This window comes from Meleagris gallopavo, chromosome 2 (assembly GCF_905368555.1).
Source record: "Meleagris gallopavo chromosome 2, MGAL_WU_HG_1.1, whole genome shotgun sequence".
NCBI lineage: Eukaryota > Metazoa > Chordata > Aves > Galliformes > Phasianidae > Meleagris > Meleagris gallopavo.
This window is the reverse complement of record NC_139405.1, coordinates 92,717,384-92,738,100: the sequence shown is the minus strand read 5'-3', so window position 1 is coordinate 92,738,100 and position 20,717 is coordinate 92,717,384. Positions and strand designations below refer to the sequence as shown.

Below are 20,717 nucleotides of genomic sequence, written 5' to 3'. Positions count from 1 at the left end.
ATCTGATGAAAGTATTAATGGCAAATTCATCAACAGGAAGCTTACTGATCTAATGCTGGGGAACATCCTTAAACAGGAATTTAAAATATTCTTTCTCAGTTGTATTAAGAATAGAGTTAGGTTAACATAGGGCACTGCAACTCAGTAGTTAGATAACAGAATTTTTTTAGTTTTTTGTAGCAAATTTGAACAGTCAGGGCCGTAAGCGAAGTAGGTAATACATGTGGAAGAAATTTAAATATCAGATCATTATTACAGAGTCAGAATTGTGTCAAGATTTCTGAACTGTTTTTGATGCCACAATGGGATGATGAATACATGGCTTTAGTTACTTTTGGCCTTGGAAGTAGTTCTGATCACAGTAACTTTTAGCTGGCTTCTCTTTTATGCTCTTCTTTAATTTCCAGTTTAAGCTAGAGCCTGACATGTGGATATTTTAATTTATACTTTTGAAACATCCAAAAATCTGTTGCTTTCAGATGCTTTCTTTTAAGGCAATAAGCAGATTTCCTGTGGAAAATATTTTCTCTCACCCTTACTTTTCAGCCATATGACAAATAAATGAGCTTTAATTACTGTTTTTGTAGGAATTGAATCTCTTTTCAGGTTTTGGTTTCTAATTTTAATTTTGAAAAATAAAATAAATATGATCTTTATGTCAATAGAAGGCAAAGGAAGATTAGAAAGTAAGACTGTACTTTTGCAGCTTTACAACAATAGAATAAAAATTGAAATAATGAACTGTAAATGTGTGTAATTACATAAATAATGCATTTTTATAATTGTCAAGTAGGGTTATACTGATGAATCAATTGTTTTTAATTATGGTATGCTTGATTGTTTCAGAAACGTAATTGGTTGTAATCAAGAATCAATTAAATGTTTGTAGTAATTGTATTTATCAAATTAAATATATTTTTATAGTTTAGAAAGGTATTCAGAAAAGAAGTTCTAACGGACTATACTAGTGGTAGGTGTTCATGCTATTGGGCTGACTAGGGTGGCAGTTAGTATAGGATAAAGAAGAAACATTTATTTCCTTCTTATTTCCATTTCCAATCTCATTTGATCTGCGAGGATAAACAAGGATTTAGACTTGTTCGGTATTCGTAACTCTTAGCTTGCTTTATAAAACAAGGTCTGACAGCTACCAAGTCCCCCTGTGTGAGAATGTTTGAAAGCTGTGAAACTTGTAATCAGAGTAACACACCTTGCAGCAGGATGGTGGTCTAGGAAGAACTCATAAGAGTTTCAGTTCATCTGCCTTCCCCAGCAAACACTCCTAGATGTGTTTTATATTCTAAGCTATTTTACAGCAGTGTGTCATGTGGAGCTGTTTGCTTTTACCTCAAACTAGTTATTGTTCTTCTTGCAAATAAACTTTAATAATAAAGGAACTTTGTATATGAGATATGCACAAAGCATAAGGTTAGAAGTCTCTATATGTTGAAAACATTTAAGTGTTGGCAAACTTAAGCCATAAGAAAATGAACACCTATCTCACTGCAATATTTCCACAAGTATTTCAAGCACTTTTCACATTCTTGATAGGGATGAATAAATATAATGAGAATTTTATTTGTAGAAAAGGAATTCCCTGGAGGTCCCTTCCAACCTTGGCCATTTTGTGATTCTGTGAATTGACTGGACTGCGCCATTGATGACTGTTGACTACAGAAAGGTAAAGGACGGGCAACTAAATGAAGCTAGTATGATTGTAAGTGAATAATGAACTGACCAGGTAAGTGATTAGAACTTTCTTTGATATCGTATGCATACATTTTGTCAGTGCTGAAAACTTTACAGGCCGTTATAGAAAAGGATATTGTTAGGCTTATTATACTGTGGATAGGAGAATGGATTATCTACTAATTGCATTAAATACAGACTGTATGTATGGTTCATGCTTCCACAGTCTTATTTGCTCTGAACAGCATATTTGGTCAGCTTGTTTGCCCAGGGAAAACAAATCTGCACTAAGCAGTAGGCAAAACACATGGCTCCCCTCTAAGGGGTGCTATTTAAGGACCTGAGATCTACTACTGTAGTTCCCTAAAAAGAAGCATTTTTTTCTGGTAAATGTGGCAAATATATACATAGTAAATATAGAGTGCCATCTACTGACATATGAAGAGAGAATATATATGTAGCATTGTCCATAAATGTGCGGACTCAATAAAGTTGTTATGCTCCAAGTGGCTCCAGGTGCCAGCCTAATCTCGCCAGGACTTGCCTTTTCACAGCAGTGCTGTAAAGAAACTGGAAAAGCTGCCAAATTTTCTGCAAATAAAACCCAAGGTTGATGTGTTGGATTTAATTGAAAAGGAGGATTTTTTTTTTTTTTTTTGGAAGAATCTGAAGTGATATCTCCTGAAGTTTTTTTGGTCTGGTGTTGTTGGAAACCAGGCATAACCTGTGCCTGGCCTCTGAGTCTTCTCCATCATGAATGGTAGGCTGGGCTACTTGCCCTTTGTTTTTTCCTCAGGAAATTGAGTGTTGAATTCTTCTTTTACTATAGAATAATGCTGTATCAATATGTGTTGTATTTTCACCATAAATTGTTCCTTACTTTGATGAGATTATCAGAATTATTTGGTATTTGTTGATAATTATTCCAACCTATGGAGCTAATTATTTGAATAGTGAATTTCTGAACTTTAGGATAAAAAGAATAATCGGCTGAGTTATTTTTGTTGTTGTTTTGTTTTTCTAAGCACTGCTTTCTGGAAATAAAGGTATTTGTGGAAAAGAAAACAGTAAAACAAAAGGAAAATTCAGGCTTTATATCTATTTTTTTTTTTTTTCCTCTGAAAACTTCAGATAACTGCTCAGGATGGGTTAAAAAGATAAATGAAGTATTAAGAAATGAAAACCTTATTAATCCAGTGTATAAACCTGTGGCACATTGTATCTGGGATGCTATGTGCAGTTTCTGTCTCCCTGCTTCAAAACAAGATGTTACTCAAAGGAGAGCAGAGTAATAAAGGTGATCAGAATTTAAGGAGCTGCTGCTATACTCAAGTGGGTCCTATGAAAACATGGAAGAAAATGGTTATTCACCACTACTCACCATGGAAGAGCTGAGGGGCAACCAAATGAAAATATATGTATATTGCCATGTGCTAATGAAATTGTGGAACTTGATGCCATAAAATGATCTGAGAGCCAAAATAATGGGCTCACAACCATCAGAAAGCCCTTTCCCTCCTAACTTGGGCAACCAACAGTGTGGGTCCAGGAGAGGTAATTTTTATTCTTGTCCCGTTTCTCATCTTTTACTTTAATTGTAGCCTTTAGGACCTACCAGGAAATAGATTATTAAACCAGATGTACTTTTAATCTAAACCAAAGCAGCAGGCTCTTGCTTTGTATCTGAGAATTGTGCTCTATTTGCTCTCTGCTCTGTTGGTAGCCTGTAGAGTTAAGCAGTTTTTCTACATGGTGGTAGAGCTGCCACTGAGTGCCTTTTGGAACATCTGTCCACAGGCTCTGCTTATGTTGTCCTTCAGGAAGAAGGGAAGTGTGCCCAGATCAAGATCTTCATCTCTTCATCATGTGGCATAGGTACCTAAAGTAACTAGGAGTTGCACAGCCGATTGTTAGATTCCGAAGATCTATCCCTTAATTGCAATCCAATGGCAATGTTTTCCAGTTCAGCCCTACCTCACTCTTCAGGCTATTTGTTAAATTTGAAAAGTAAGAGGAAATTCTCTTAAGCAAACTGTTTTAATACTGTTTTAATATACTTCTTGGCTTCTCCAAAAGCAATGCCTCCTATTTTATGGTGTTGGCCCACAGTGTCAGAGGTGGATGTTGGTGGTATCGCAGTAGGGACTGATCCTTCCCATCAGTATTCTGTTTCATTGCTGTGTGACAGATGGCAGAAAAGGGGCTGTCTGACAATGGTATCTGACATGGAAATGCATCTTAAGCGAAGGTGTGGAATTGAATTCCTCCATGTGGAAAAAGTTGCACCCATTGACATTCATCAGTATTTGCTGAATGTTGGTGGAGACCAAACAGTGAATGTGAGCAGTGAGTGGTGCATTTTAGTAGTGTCAACAGTAAGTCACCTCCACTGGAGCATATTTTTACAGGTATGGTATGCAGGCTGGCTGTCAAAAATGCATGGTTTATGGTGGTTACTATGTTGAAAAATAATGTTTAGTAGCTGAGAATTTGCTGAATCGAAGTGTTATTGTGTTTTTTGTGTGTTACAGTTTCCATGGAAATAAATGTGAGAAAAACAATAAAAGGTCTTTGTTCCAGTCAACAAAGTTAGCATGGTAAGGTTCTTCCGGTGTCCTACCACCTAAGTTTGATTCCTGGGACCTGCCTGCGGATGTACTAGTGTCAACGTGTATGTTGAGACTGGTTTAACTAAATGAGGCTGTCTGAAAAGGCATTAATGGTCCTGGTGCAGTAGTCTTGTGTGATTGCACCTGGAGATGGGAAGCAAGCAAAATGGGAGTGGTGTTCTAATATCATTTGTGTTTTGTTCTTTTTTCTTATTAAGTGGTAACGTATGCCTAGTTTGAAGAAATGCTTTTAAGAAAAGTTAATTCTATGTGAACGAAATAATTTGCTTGAGAAGAGCAGTTGGATGAGAAATAGCAATCCTTGCAGTGCCACAGTGCTGCACCATTAGACCAGCAGGTCACACTTTGGCAAACACAGAGCTCATGCATTTCTTTCAGTGATAATACTGTCAACTCCAATTTACAGCAGTCTGTTTTAATGCAGAGCTTACCAATAATTTGTAGTGATCAGAAGATCAATATGATTTAGCATTCGCATTTGGAATGAACAAGTAACCATTGGGAGTCCTCCTGGGGGCTCCTTTCTCTTCTTCGGTTGCGACAGCTCTGAGTCCTCAAAGTTGAATTGATGTAATTTTAATTTTAGGATGTAAGAATCCAAACACTTGCTGTTTTTAAATTGAGCAACTCATGAAAGTAAAATCAGGGTGCTGTGTCAGTGATGGAATTTTATCTCCTTGTTTTTCAGCCTTACAGATGCAAGCACACCCTGGCTAATGGCCCTGACTGCTAGCAGCAGCAGCAGCAGCAGCAGTTGTGTAACAGTCTTTCTCCAGGGCTTGCTTCCCCCCATGGAGTGACTCTTTCCTAGCTTATTGAGATAAAATCTCCTGGATTCTTGACCTGATCTGATGGAGGTGGCAACTGAGTGGCATTCTTTAAATCAGTTGTCTCCCCACGAGTACATCATCTAGCACATATTATGCCTTTAAAAATGCAATATATAAACACCCTCCTTTCCCTGGAAATCCAGCCATGGCTTTGGTGTCTTCTGGCATAGAGGTGTTTCATGAAACCTGTTGAATTAAAGGGATTTTTTTCCCCTCTCCAAGTCTAATTTTTAGGTATACAGCACTCAATTTGTCTAAAAAAAATACTTTCTCAGAGCAGCAAAGCATTAAGAGTAGCTTGCTAAGAGCTCCAGTGAGAAAAGTGTCACATGAAGTTGTGGAGGAAGAAGAGGTAGTGACTGTTACTGTGTTACTAGGAGAAAAGCCCTTTAATAATCAAACACAAGAATAATACAGAGGAAAACATATTTTAGCTTTTCTAATCTCTGGAGTGTTTTTTTCTTTTAATGAGTAAACCTGACGTCTGTTTCTCTTAACGTTGTCATCTGTTGATCTACCGCATCCCTCCTAAAAGGATATCATCAAGTTGAGATCCATGTTTGATGTAAAGCCAGTATTAATTTGAAGGGGAAAAAAAAAAAAAAAAGTATTAGAAAAAGGTTTCCCTGACAAGAAATAGCAATTATCTATAATGCTTGTCATTAGTTGTAGTCCTATAGTGTATATAAAAACCCTCTAGTAAATTACAAAGCAATTCTGGATTTTGGACCATTTGAAAATATTTATTATGTTCATCTTTTGTGCAAACCAAGTGCATGTATTTAAATGTACAGCTGTTTAAAAGAAATGATACATCAGCTGCAGCTTGTGGCATAAGAGTAATACAAAGACATCCTTAAGCTTTTGTATTTCTGTGCAATTAAAATATATATATATATATATCTTCTAATCTAACATTAGCAGGTTTCTAAGGTCTGTGCATTTGTCTGGAAAATTATTCTTGCCCCACATATATAAGAGTAGGTGCAGATTAGTTATGGAGAATTTGGTGGGTGGGTTACTGCTGAAATTTCGTTGTTTCCTAAACTGTAACGAGTGCAGACTCTGGACTTAAATTTTATTAACATTACTGAATTGAGTCCTATGGGCATGAATTATTTCAAGTGGCAATGCAAATTTTCCCTAGCTGCTTAATACCTGCTCAGGAAAAACTATTCAGATTCTGTTCTTGCTGCTGGATGAAGCAGGCACATTAATCCACTTTGCTTACTTTGCAGTTACTAAAATTTATTATTTTGGAGATGATTTTTTTTTTTTTCAGGACCTTGGCCACAAATTGCTATAAGTGCACCTCTGGAGAAGCTTTTATCATTGTTTCAGATGTATAGGGAGTGATGTTACAAAGGATTCCTTTACATGCATGTTTCAGTTTTAAGATTCAGGTAGCAGCCTGCCTGATCAGAGGAGAATTGGCACAAGAATTGGCCACAGCCAGAGTACATAGCTTGCTTATTGAGAGCCTTCTGCGTTCAATATTTTCTGAGGCTTTTCCTGTCCCTGTCATTTGTTGTGCTGACTGTTTTCAAGTGCATAACTGCTCCCAGTAGCCTGTAATTGCAAGGTCAGTCTAAGGTGAAACTGTGTCTTGTTTAGGGAAAGACACGAACAGTCTGCTTAGGCCATATGTTGTTGCCTTGTCTTTTTCTTGAAACCTTTGGATAGCTCAGCATGTTACATACAATGATTAGGAGCACCAAAATCTTTCAGAGTATGTGATTGGGGACAGCTTAGCTTCAGTGTGATTGGAAGCTTGTGGGGTCTGTTCAATCAGGAGTTTTTGGTGGCATAGTAAGAAACTAATTCTGTTATTTGATTTTGAGGATGAACTCCATCACATTTCTGTATTTTTCTTGAGCACTTTTATTGCAGAGAATGAAACCCAGCAGGTGTTTATTTCTGTTTGTTTACAAAAGCATCATTTTTTCATGTCTGTGGAATTGGCTTCTTTACATCAGCCAGCAGCTAGTGTGTCTGGAGGAATTTGTTTTTTCTTTAAGAGCTGAGGTTTTCTTTGACACGAATGCAAAAACCAGGAAAGGGTTGAGCTATGAAAAGATGCTGCTTCGACGGGCAGCTTGCTTAAGGCCTTCCATTGATGTTCAGTCTAAATGTTCACTGTTAATTTGGTTAGAAACACTTAGGGACAGAGATCTGTTATTTCCTCACTAGGAGTGGAAAAAATAAATAAATCAAACTAAAGCTTTGTTTTAAAACAATTAAGGTTGCTGAGTAATAGTCTTCCCTAACTTGAGTCTCTTCCTCAGCAAGTAATCTCAAAGTCTTAAAAAGCAAGAAATTAAAGATGTGATAGACCTTACTGTGTCCATGTGAGAAACAGACATTTGGAGTTAAACCTTGGTCTTGCTATTGTCAATGAAAAAATTTCCACTGGCTTCAATGGCATGAATATTTCTCCGCTGATTCTCATCCAGTGTAGAAAAATATGTAGTATAATGTGCCTGTTTGACAATTTTGCTTATTTTTAATGAACTAATTATTAGAATATCCAGGTTTCTGCTAAGTTCTTACATCTGTGATGATTTTTTATTTTGTTTTGGCAGAGAGATTTTGACAAATGAGAGGTTTGTTCTGTCACTAATCTTATGAAATTTATCAAGAGTGATTACCTGATTCGGGAACTGAGAAAGGGCAACCTTGTATATATGACAAGATGGTGGATGAAAGGCTGGAGATCAGCTCCACGGAAAGGGATCTGGGGATTCTGACTGACAGCAAGTTAAACATGAGCCAGCAGTTTACCCTGACAGGCTGAAGGGCCAACTGTTCCTTGGGGTGCACTAGGCCCAGCACTGCCACTTTTGGGCTCCATCAAAAGAGGGATTGCCAGCAGGGACAGGGAGGTGGTTGTCCCCCTCTACTCTGCTCTTGTGAGACCCCAACTGGAGTACTGCATCTAAGTGTTGAGCCCCCAGTACAAAAAAGACAGGGAACTGTTGGAGAGGGTCCAGAGGAGGGCCACAAAGATAATCAGGGGACTGGAGCACCTCCTCTATGAGGACAGGCTGAGGGAGCTGGGCTTGTTCAGCCTGAAGAAAAGAAGGCTGCAGAGTGTCCTCATTGCAGCTTTTCAGTACCTAAAGGGAGCCTACAAACAGGAGGGGAATCAACTCTTTGAAGGGGTAGATAACTGCAGGACAAGGGGAAATGGCTTTAAGTTGAGGGAAGGGAGATTGAGGTTGGATGTCAGGGGGAAATTCTTTACAGAAAGAGTGGTGAGGTACTGGAACAGGCTGCCCAGAGAGGCTGTGGATGCCCCATCCCTGGAAATGTTCAAGACCAGACTGGATGGGGCCCTGGGCAACCTGGTCTAGTATTAAATGTGGAGGTTGGTGGCCCTGCCTGTGGCAGGGGGGTTGGAGATTCATGATCCTTGAAGTCCCTTCCAACCCTGGCCATTCTGTGATTCTGTAACAGTGCTGATGCTGATATACATAAGATGATTATTTTGCATCCTTGCAGTTCTGTAGAAAATGTAGCACATGTGATATTTAAGCATGCAGTTTCCAAAACACTTGTTACCATATACGTCTGGGTTGAATACAACTACTGAGGGCTTTTACCCTTGTGGTGAGCATTTGTGCTTGGCCACCATATGTTTTCCATCATGTCCTTGTTGCGCCATCCTCCTCATGGTGCTTTGCTCCTTTGCAGTCATGTCTGAACTGCTCTGAACTTTTGTTCACACTGTAATCTGGCCGAGTAAAGCATGTGGCATTAGATGAGGAGAATGAGCAGAGCTGACATTACGGCTGAAAAGCTCCTGGCATTCAAGTGAGGGAATCTGTCCCTTCCCTCTCTCCTGCCAGCCTTTTCCCCAGGGGAGAGAAAAAAAAAAAAAAAGCATACTAATAAGCATACAGTGTTGCCAGTTTCAAGAAAATGGGAAGATTATTGTATTGGGTTTTTGTAGTAAGGTTGTGGTACCAGGAGTCTTAAGGGCAGAGCCCAGTACTGCCCCATTCTGGAGCTCCAGGTGCTCCAGAAGAGACCTGCTGCTGCCGGAGCTGAGCCGTGAGCAATGCTGGGTATGCTCTACGAAAGCAGTTTTAAAGAAGGGAAAAACTGCTGCACAACAGCAACTGGGAAGGTGGAGATATGGGAGAGAAACAGCTCTGCAGCTGAAGGTGAGGGCAGGAGGTTCTCCAGATGTGGAGCAGAAGCTCCCTGCAGCCCAGCAGAGGCCCACGGAGGAGCAGGCTGTTCTCCTGTAGCCCACAGACACCACGCAGAGTAGATCTCCGTGTGCAGCCATGGAGAAACCTGCGGTGCAGCAGTGGATGAGGGCTGAAGGAGGTACAGCCCATGGAGAGCCTCCACAGGTTCTAGTCTATTAGTAATAGGCAAAAAAAAAAAAAAAAAAGTACATTAATCTCCCTGTGCTTTGTCTGTTTTGCCCATGACAGTAATTGGTGAGCAATCTTCCTGTCCTTAACATAATCCTCGAGCCCTTTTCTGTTTTATATTCTCCTCCTGTTCCTTTGAGGAGGGGGAGTGAGAGAGCAGTGTGGCAGAGTTTAGTTACCTGTCAGGGTGAAACCACCACGCTCATGCAACTGCACTGTTAAGCAGAAATTGTTAAATTACATTCCTCTCCCTTCAGATTTAAGTCACTGAATGTTGTTTTGTCTTTATCTGTCTAAAACTAAATTCTTTACAGACTGCTCATTTTTAAAACAACAACAAAAACACCTGTAAATCCAGATCCTCTCTCTGTCTTCTGCTCAGTACGAGTATTGAGAAAATACTGTCTTGTAACTTTTGTTGCTTCTTTGCAGAGGTATTTTTTGCATTTTAGGATATATTAAAAACCTTTGTCACCTTTGCATGTTGTGACCATTTATCCAAGTGATTCAGACTATTTGTGGCAGTAACCAGCTCCCTCATTACATACTGTTCTGTGAATCTGTCAATTGAAACGCTTAGCCACCAAAGATTTTCTATTCTCATTCGTTGGGGTTATCCCCAGATAATCAGTTAAAAATATTGATGAGATTTAGACCAAAAATTATCTTTAAAGTACCTCACTGATTAGCTAGCTACCCAATTCATTAATGTTTTCCCAATCATTTCATCTTCAGGTATGCTGATAAAGTAGTGGTAAAGTGTGTGTTGCTGCTTCTATATACTGCCATTTTTAAACTGTAAGTTTACAAAATCAAGATGTCATAGTACTAAGTCGGATGTATTTATTTATTTTAAAATCCAAGTTCTCCATCAACAAAACTTTTTTTTTTTTAACATCCAAACATCATATACTCTCAAAAACATTTGTGGTTCATTTGTCAAGACCCATTTACATGAAGCTTGTTGACAAAAATTGTTTTATTTCTTAGCATCTGTCTCTTTGTTGACGTGTCTGTTATTGTCTGTCCTATATAGGTACTTTAGGAGCCATATCAGGTTACTTGAAACACTAGATTCTTATTTTTTACATAGACATACTTTTAGAAACTCCCAACTATGGATCCAAATTTACATTTCTTTATCAGATAGAAATTATCTATCTATATTTTGTTTTCAGGATCTTATTTAATTATCCATTTTGGGACAGCTAGTAATTGTTACCAGTTTTCACTAAAACTTCTCTAATTTCTTTAATTGCAAAATACAGTTATGGTGATAGTTGCTTAAATTTTTCAGGAACTGGCTCTTTGAAAGTTCTTGTTATATTTTATGTTGTTCATTGCACCATATATTGCTCAAACAAAGTAAATGAAATGCAATATCTCTTTTTCAATGCATCCACTTCATTTTAAAGTTATTAATTCTTCATTTAAGTGATTAATTCTTCTTTAGTTTTTAAGGACATTATTACTTCTCTGTTCGTTGCTGAGCATGCTCACTAATCAATTATTGCACACATTTTTAAAAGCTATAAATGTTGAATATTTTCTAGATTGTTGTTAAACAAGTAGTAAATTTTTTGAACCTGTTACTGCTGACAGCCATTCATTGAAAATTTCACCTACTTGCTATTTTTGCAAGTAGATGTCCTCCAGTTATCACATCTTTGAATTTGTGAGTCAGGCTTCTCACATTCTGATCTATCAGCTGAAAAGATAGTACAGATCCTGAGATAAACTTGTTTCAGTGTCCTAGTATTGTTATCCATTCCTTTGGGTTTCAGTAATATTCCTCATACTTCATTTTTATTCTCTGTACATTAATAACTTTAGTTCTTCTGGCCATTTCTTTTTGAAGGTTTGCTACAACTGTATTTATGTTGAGAGTAGCTTACATAACAACTTTTGAACCATTATTACTCTGCTGAATGAAAAGCCTTCCTGATTACCTGACCCTGCTTATTCTCTCAGAGAAGGAATTTTTTACAAGGACTGGGCCAACTGAAGCATGATAGAGGTGTCATAAGAGACTTCCTATTACTTCACAAATCAAAATGTACCTCTTGGTTCCCCACAAACATTTTAGCTCGCTAATATAGCCCACCTTACAGATTTAGCTCATTCCTTCTTTTTGAGGGAAAAGAAGCATGTATGATATGACTTCCCAAATATTCATCTTCAATAACCCCCAGTTCTTCCCAGATTAGTCAATTGCAGGTTGGTAAGTCATCAAAGGTACCAACAACTGACAGAGAAATGGCTCTTTCTCACCTTTTCTGTTGTACTTTTGGAAGATAGAAAAACTGCTCTGTTCATCACCACAGATACTCAGTGAACATGATCTTCACATGAATGCTTTCATAACTTAGTTGTATGCCTGCATTTTGAACTGGCCACTAGTTCAATTCTTTCACTTCAGATGCCTCTTTCAGCACATTATTCCATAGGTCCATCTGTGATAACATACTTTAAGTCCTCATTCTTGGTGTATTAATGAGGGCTTGCAAATTGGCATTGCAATTGGGTACGTAAACAAAATTACTTTGGCATACATCTTAACTTTTCTGCAAACTACACTTGCAGTACGTTGTTACCAACAATACAAACATTAGAACATCAGATTTGTTTCAAAATTGTGGAAGTAGGAAATACACGTGTTATTTTTCCAAACAAATTTCTTACAAATAAATGATTTGTCTTTAGAAGCAATATTGCACTTATTTCTGCATGATTTCCAGGATTACCTTGTAAGCATATAATTTTGTAAGATAGACAAGAAATTAAAAAGTTTACAAGAAATTAATCATCTATCAGATATCAGCAATGTTGTATTTTGTTACTTAGATAATGGCAAGTCTAAGGAAACTAATGAATTTAAAACAAATCCATTAGTATTTTCAATAGGGGCTTCCCCATTATTTACTCAGATTTGTGCTTTCTTTAAAAATCCACTTTTTATGTTTTGAACATAGCCAAAAAGTTCATTGTTTTTATTAGAAAGGAATTTATACAACATAAAACTCTTTTATTGTGATATATTTATTTGTGATCTACTATAGTAATTTACAAATATGCTTATGAGAACCTGCAGTCATGAGCATAAAACTGTCTAGACAGAAAATTCTGGTTATGTGAGAAAAGAAGTTTCTTCCACTTAATTTAAATGCGATGTTGAAATGAAACATTAGTACAAAGGGATTTAAAGATACCGTATTTTGGAGATTGAGTTATTGTGGTATTATGTTAATAATAAACCATTTTCATAGGTCATCAAGCTCATAATGAAAAGGATTGATTAATTTAGGGAACCTATACAGAAAATTAAGGCTTTCTAAAGTATTCATGACACAGACCCCAGCAAATAAAAAGTGCCTTATTAAGAAGTTCTGTTGCTAGGAGACAGTAACCACAGTGCTGGAATAACATGTTGTTATTTCATATAAGAAATGCTGTTTAAGGCAGATCATTAGGTAATGAGCAAGTATGGCTCTGTGATATAAGGGTTTGTGTGAATGTTTAATTTGTGAGACGGAAAGCCACTGAAAATTGCAAGTCTTTAAAGTAGACCTCAGTGTCGTGTGCCACAGGAACAGACTGGTGGTGAAGATCTGTTTGAAGTTTCACTGAAAGTAGGTAGGCAGCCTGCTGCAAAGTACTCAGGTGGAGTAATTACAGTACATAAATCAAATAGGAATAAATAAAGACAATAAATGGCTCTAAAAGATGAGATGTTCATACAGCTGTTTAATCTTGCTGATACAGAATCAAGTTAAGGAATGGAAAGAACAATCTGATTCATAATGCCGTGTAACAAGCTGTCTAAAAACAAAGTCTGGGAAAGCACAAGAGAGGCAAGAAGGCTTGGTATCACCAGCAAAAATATGGTAATGTGTTACAGGAGATGCTGAGAATGACCGCATTTAAAGAAATATCAGAATAACAGATTCTTTGTAAAAACAGTATCATAAATAATATCCAGCAGTTGTTTAACTATGGAATTTGTGCAAAAAGAATCTAAATATATAGTCTGAAAGAATTTGACCCAGAAAACATGTTCCACCTCACTAATGTGTAGTTATAAAAGCACGGCGGAGGGACTTTCTTGTCGAACTCTGGCAAGGCAGCATCCTGTGTGTGTTTGCGTGTGTGTTCTCCATGTGACCCAACTTGCCCAGATTTGCTAGCTTTTGGGGTTCCTTAGAGCTGTGCTGATAGCTCTTAGCTGGGCTGTGGGGAGGTGCAGATTTATGCCTTTAATTCTGGTACAGCAGGTGAGTATGCAGTCTTTGGTGTGTAAGTTGTTTAGTCACTTTCCCAATCATCTTTTCTACATCTTTTCAATTAAAGCAGCCTATAAACTGGATGTAGGCCCTGTTGCTGATTCATGCACATTCTTTCTTTCACATTGATTAAAACAGAATATTCATTTTACAGCACGAATATATGCCCTTGTTAAAATCATTACTTTAATCATTTAATTGTTGTTGATTTTATGTTGTCCCAAAACTTACCAAAACTGACACAGTGATACACCTTCCCCTTACAAATAAGAGTACGTGGGTGAATAGCATAAAAATAATTCTAAATTTTGAATGCAGGTAAATATTTTATGTTCTCCCCACCACAACCATCTACTTTGGACACCTTTCTGGAAAATGCTTTTGTGAATGGCTCTGCTGGCAGAATTTTTCATGGAAAGACCAAATATTAAATACATGTAAGTATTTGTGGAAATCATATTTTCATCTCTTACAAATGTAAAGTTGTTCCATTAAGTTTAACCATTCAGGCAACAGACAAAAAATGCAACTCGATATTTGCAACCAATGAGAACTGTGTTTTTTCTTTTTTTAAAAAAAAGTAAACAATCTCAGGATAAAACTGCATAGGCTCAGGGCTGATTTATAGAAATTGCTTAGTGAATAATGAATACGTTCGTGATTTATATGAAATCATGAAGATTGCAAGCTGCTCCTGGTTAACTCACAAAGGGGGGAAAATAACAAAATACAAAGCTTAATTAATTTGAATAATTTATTCTTCTATAAAGTCATTCATTTATTGTGAAATAGATTTCCATCCCTCTCCTCAGTAGCTTTATGCCCAAATTAAGGGTAGCCAGAGGGGATGTGTGCATTTTGCACGTGATCAGAATGGTGCTAGGAAATGGACTTGGGAGAAATTTAAGGTTGACTGGATTTGCAGCTGAGGACCACGCTGAGAACGTCCCGCACTTTTTCTCTGCTTCTGCTAGTAGCAAAAACTAAGGAACACACTCAACAGATGTTCAATGAAGCTTTTGGAAACTTTTCAGTATGGTTCAGATAATGCCTCAGAATGAATTCCCTGCTACAAGGTGATATATTTTGTTAAAAAGTATCTGCCTTTGGCCTAAAGGCAATTGATCTCTAGAGCTGTTTATAGGCCCACCAGTAGCAGATAACTGTTACCAGGAAAGAAATGTGCCCTTCACAATTAACAACCTTCCTGGAGAAACTGTTTTCCATCCGGAAGCCAATCATAGATTTCCCAATCCATCAAACTCCAGCACATATGTATTTAATACCAAAACAAGGAAATAACTGCCAGACAGAAATTCAGATGTTTTACAAAGATGTGAGATCGCACTGCAGTACCATTGCCTTGGCCAGTTCCCACTAAAGGCTGCATTGATAGTACAAAGTTATCTATGTCTGTTCAGACCAGATTGCAAAGAATACAGATTCCTGAGCAGAGCAGGAAACAAAATGAGCAGTTTCCTCTTTCAGGAAATCTGATTCATCTTTGCTTTCTGTGCTGTTCATGTGCTCATGTGCTTTCTTTTCTTCCTTTTCAGACACTCCCTTGTAAATCTACATGTTCTCTACTTCCATACTCAAGCTACCACAACAGGATCTCCATTTGCAGGCTGTTTTCATGGACCCATCACATTCAGAAATAAAGTGGGAGATTTGTTCTATCCAGGAAACTGCTCCTCGCTGGTATTCTTGACTGAACTCAGGATCATGAGGTTTGGAAATGCCTGTTAACATCTAGGGCAGGAATAACAGGGAGATCGATTGATGGTTGGACTAGATGATGCTGCAGCTCTTTTCCAACCTTGTGATTCTATGATTCTAACATGTAGGTAGGACTTTCCATCAGGATTAAGACTATACTGTACCAAAAGAACAGCTATGATTGGAAATAATTTACTTCAGGTTTGGAAAATAAAACCTTTGAGGAATTAATCCATTTTTGTTTCACTGATTTTTTTTTTTTTTTTTAAGTTTTATGTTGATGGTGCTTCTCATCAAAAACCTGTATCCATAACAGAACTGAGAAAGTGGAAGACAAGAAAATAAAGTGGAATAGGTAAGTGATGAAAAAGTATTTTGAAAAGAAACAACTGAGAAAGTCATGCAGGTGCTGCTGGTTTTTATTTATTTATTTATTACTATAAATTAAGGATTTATTTTAAACTTTGTGATCAGAGTTGCTTCATTTATATACACAGCTATGAAAAGTTAAAACAAACAAACAAAAAAATCTCCAGTGTCCTAAATAAGTTGTCTTATGTTTCTTTTTTCTGCTGACATCAAGTTCATTATGGTAACTTTGTGAGTGTTTTTCATAGTGCCACTGCCAAATGACATTAAAATTACTAATACAGAAGTAGATTAAAAGAACATGATTAAGATTGCAAAGTCAGGAAAAATCATAATTAAGGTTGCCTGTGCAATTTTAACTCAGTTCCTGTGTGGATATCCATCCTGATAAGAGTGTTTAATTACGTAGCCGTGGTCTTTTTTTTTTATTTCTTTCTCAGAGCACTTCCCAATCACTGAGCACCATCTTACTGACTCCTCTTAAAATGGTTATATTTTCATGGATTTTTTTTTTTTTTTTTAATTTTATTTAGAGGGCAGAGGAGAAATAATAAGATTCTTACACTTAAGAATCAGGACAGTAATGTGCTGACAGTATGATTTCACCATATTGTAACTTCTGTAGAACATAAATTCCTTAATTGTAACTAATGCTTTCAGGAGGGAACCAGTCCTGTTCCCTGTCTTCCTCAGAGTCCTACAGAACTCAAATTCAAGTCCCAGTATCTGGTCTTTATGTATAAATAAAAGCATTGTGAAGCAGAAGTATAAATGAAACTGTAATTATGACTTCATGATGGAAAATTTGGGCAATGGTTTCATTGTTTCTCGTTTCAACCTCCTTGAAAATGCTGTAAAGGAATTGAGAAGTAAATGGAAAGTTTCTGAATTTATTTTCCTTATTGGAACTCTTTAAATTATGTCATTGTAAGAATTGTGACACAGGGCAACAAACGTGGTGAGCAGTCTGGAGGGCAAAACATATGAGGAGTAGCTGAGATCCCCTGGATTGGTTTGTTCAGCTGAAAGGAGGCTGAGAGAAGGCCTCATTGTAGCTTACAGTTGGACTCAGTGATCCTTATGGGTCCCTTCTGATTTGGGATGTTCTATCACTCTTTGATTCTATTATTTTGAGTATTGCTTTTCTTTCTGTACTGTGGGTTTTTTTCGTCATTATACAAGAAATCTAGCAATCTTCCACAATAGCTGGTAAGAAGTTCAAAATAAGGAATTGATTTTATTTTAAATACAATTTTTTGAAAAATATCTGTTTGATTCTCAATGTATTTTTGTATTTTGCAAAAGTAAGATATTATCACTTAAATTGATTATGAAAACTCTAAAAGCAGATAAATGATGATGATACGAAGTTGGGAGGATTGGCTGACACGCCTGAAGGCTGTGCTGCCATTTAGCGAGACCTGGACAGGCTGGAGAGCTGAGCAGTAAGAAACCGGATGAGGTTCAACAAAAGCAAGTGTAGGGTCTTACACCTAGGGAGGAATAATTGCATGCACCAATACAGGCTGGGGGATGAGCTGCTGGAGAGGAGCTCTGCAGAGAGGGACCTGGGCGTCCTGGTGGACGACAGGTTGGCCATGAGCCAGCAGTGTGCCCTCGTGGCCAAAAAGGCCAATGGCATTCTGGGGTGCATTAAGAAGAGCGTGTCCAGCAGATCGAGGGAGGTGATCCTCCCCCTCTACTCTGCCCTGGTAAGGCCTCATCTGGAGTACTGTGTCCAGTTCTGGGCTCCCCAGTCAAAAAAACAGGGATCTCTTGGAAAGAGTCCAGCGGAGGGCCACAAAGATGGTGAAGGGCCTGGAACATCTCCCCTATGAAGAAAGGCTAAGTGAACTGGGTCTGTTTAGCCTTGAGAAAAGAAGACTGAGAGGGGACCTGATCCAGGTTTATAAATATCTGAGGTGTGGCGGCCATAGTGGTGAGGCCAGTCTCTTTTCAGTGGTACGTGGAGACAGGATGAGGGGAAACGGACATAAGCTGCAGCATAGGAAGTTTCGCACGAATGTGCGTAAGAACTTCTTCACGGTGAGGGTGACGGAGCACTGGAACAGGCTGCCCAGGGAGGTTGTGGAGTCTCCTTCTCTGGAGATATTCAAGTGTCGCCTGGACGCCTACCTGTGCGACCTGGTGTAGGGAACCTGCTTTGGCAGGGGGGTTGGTCTCGATGATGTCTAGAGGTCCCTTCTAACCCCTACAATTCTGTGATTCTGTGATTCTGTGATAAAATTAGAAAGAACTTAACCAGAAAGAAAGGAGATCTTCCCTAGTGGTACCAGTTTGGCATTCACCAGTTGATTTTTATAAATCCTTAATTGACCCTCTTGAGAGGAGCCATTTGAAGCTTAGTTAGAATGAATATGGAACTCTGTACTTGTAAAGGAGGAACTACTGTTAAAGCATGGGCTGTGGTTTGCCAGACTGGGGAGCAGCTCTGATTGAAGAGGCCTAGTAGTCTTAGTGGACCAGTGTGTCTAATCATGTTTCTTTTTCTATTACATCTGCCTCTTCAAGGAGGAAAAACAAAACAAACAAACAAAAAATAAAGCAGTTTTCAGGTTGTGGAACTACTAAAATGTCTGTATCAAGGAACTATCAGTAAAAAAATCCTTCAGAAATGATATTGTGGAAGAAACTACTACTGAGAAAACAGTAAGGTTTCTACTCAAGATTTTCTAGTCCTGGCATAATGTGGAACTGATCATTAGCCTGACAGTTTCTGTATCATGCTGGTTTGTGTCTGGCCAAGAAGGTGCATGTATGAAGGTTGCTTCTACAAGTCTGTATCTGTCTGCAGAGCTGAACCTCAACTATTATATCTGACAAAGAATAAGCTGTTATTATAATAAAAATTATATGGGAGGCCTTAAAATAAACTTTCTCCCTGCTGCCTGACAGGAGAGGCTGAGTGGCTTTAACATAGTGCACCAAAGCGTATTCCTGAATTGATTTCACCTTTATTTTAGAGAATCCAGAAGGATAATCATTTAATAATTTCACATAAGTGTTGTCATGATCAAGAGAAGAATGTGATTCATTTAAATTTGGAAGAGAATCTAAGTGACTGCTTTGCATCAGTAAACTTCAGAGTTCTCTGTAATTTGTCATGCTTGACAGCAAGAAAACCCAGTTGAAGGAAGTGTATGTTTTAATGCTGTTAGAAAAGTTTTGAATTTAGCTGAACTTTACTCTTCGGTTCACTGACTGGTGTGACATTAAGAACACAATAAAGGTCAGTTAAATGGCAACATCAAAAAGTTTCTTAAATTACAAGATGGCTCTTGCCTGTGTCGAGGCTGCTTATGAATCCTTAGCTAATTACCGTGGTACACCAGTAGACAAACACTCTATATGTAAAAATACGTTCTTTCAAATTATTTGCAGTGGTAGAGCAACATTCCCAAACTTCCACCGTGATCAAACAGAAAGCAGATTTTGAAAAGGTATTACTTAACAGTTTTTTTTAAGTTCTGAAAGATGGAGGCTTTGATTTCTGTAAAGCTGTTTATGGTACTACTTAAGATTTAACTTCTACCTTAATGCTATTGTAAGCCAGAATATAATTAATATTTCTTTCTGGCAAAGGGCCAGCAGGTCAGGAAAGGAAAACATTGTGCATATGCCAAGTAGAAGCCCCACATTTTAGGATCCTGTTTGTACCAAGCAGGATTAAAGTTTGTTATTTAAGGGGACTGTAAGCAACAACTTGAAAGTGCAGAAATAAAAGACTTTGAATTAATTATGTGTGGCCTACAAGATTTTAATCTCAATGGATCTCCTTCACAAACTGTAGCCAGTTTGGCTTGTGTTTATTCACTACACCCAACTCTTCTTCATGTAAAATGTCTTGAAAACTCTTGTGCCTCTGGCAAAATTCCAGCGTTAGCAAAGTGATATAGAAGCACCTTCACTCTTAGAAAATCAAACAGTAAAGAATAAATGAGTCTTTCTCAAATGCCCACATTGGGCATTCACCCTGATTCCATGCACCACATGGAAATTCACCCTGATCATTTATGGATGGATGTTAGCAGAATAGTGGCATAAATTAAAAATACCAATAAAATACTATTCAAGTGATTTAATCAAAGGTATTAAGGCCAACTAATTCAAGAAAGAAAATGAAAAGGAATAATTCTACAGGTGACTGCTGATTTAACCTGTTGCAATTAATACACTTCAGTGCCCTTGATATGCCTGCATTTGATGAATGTAGTGGTAACGATTACTGAATCTATCAAAAATAAGCATATTCAGTGAGACTGGCTTTTGAATTTAGAACAACCATAACAAAAAGTTAAGCCATTGGGCTAATTTGAGAAACCTCACCTTGCATTAGATTAGCAAGAGCAAGCTGAACTGAGCAGAGAAGACCCAAAGAGATGATGATAGAAAACGGCACTTAACAGGTCCCTAAAAGATCCTTATGCATCAGTTCATTTTATGAGCTAAACCCATTGAAGATGGATTTTGCAAGCGTGAGTGTGCATGACCAGTGAGACAGACTTCTTGTGTCAATACAGATTGATTGATTCTAGATAGCGCACCAGGAACATGACATTTGTTCCCCCAAAACAAAAAATCAAGCTACTGCTTGGAACTACTTTTTGGATTCTGTTAAGCAGCATTTTCCCCTGCACTCTAGCAGCTCACATAGGTGAGATCTGAATGGACAGATCCTGAAAAGAATAGGTAAGTGCTCTTTAGAAATTCTTTGTCAGTGCTAGTTTTCATTTTTGTTTTACAGTGTAACCTTTGGTGTCTGTAGATTAGCTGTGAATAGATGACACTGTGGAT

General features: G+C 37.8%; 1 long non-coding RNA gene across 1 annotated transcript; it reads left to right on the top strand.

Annotated features, from left to right (window-relative positions):
• The first annotated feature begins 4,308 nt into the window (after window positions 1–4,308).
• On the top strand, window positions 4,309–15,768 carry LOC146545084 (uncharacterized). The gene is made up of 2 exons (XR_014881595.1): window positions 4,309–14,251; window positions 15,371–15,768. It is a non-coding gene; the product is annotated as an uncharacterized LOC146545084 (long non-coding RNA).
• Window positions 15,769–20,717: the final 4,949 nt, after the last annotated feature.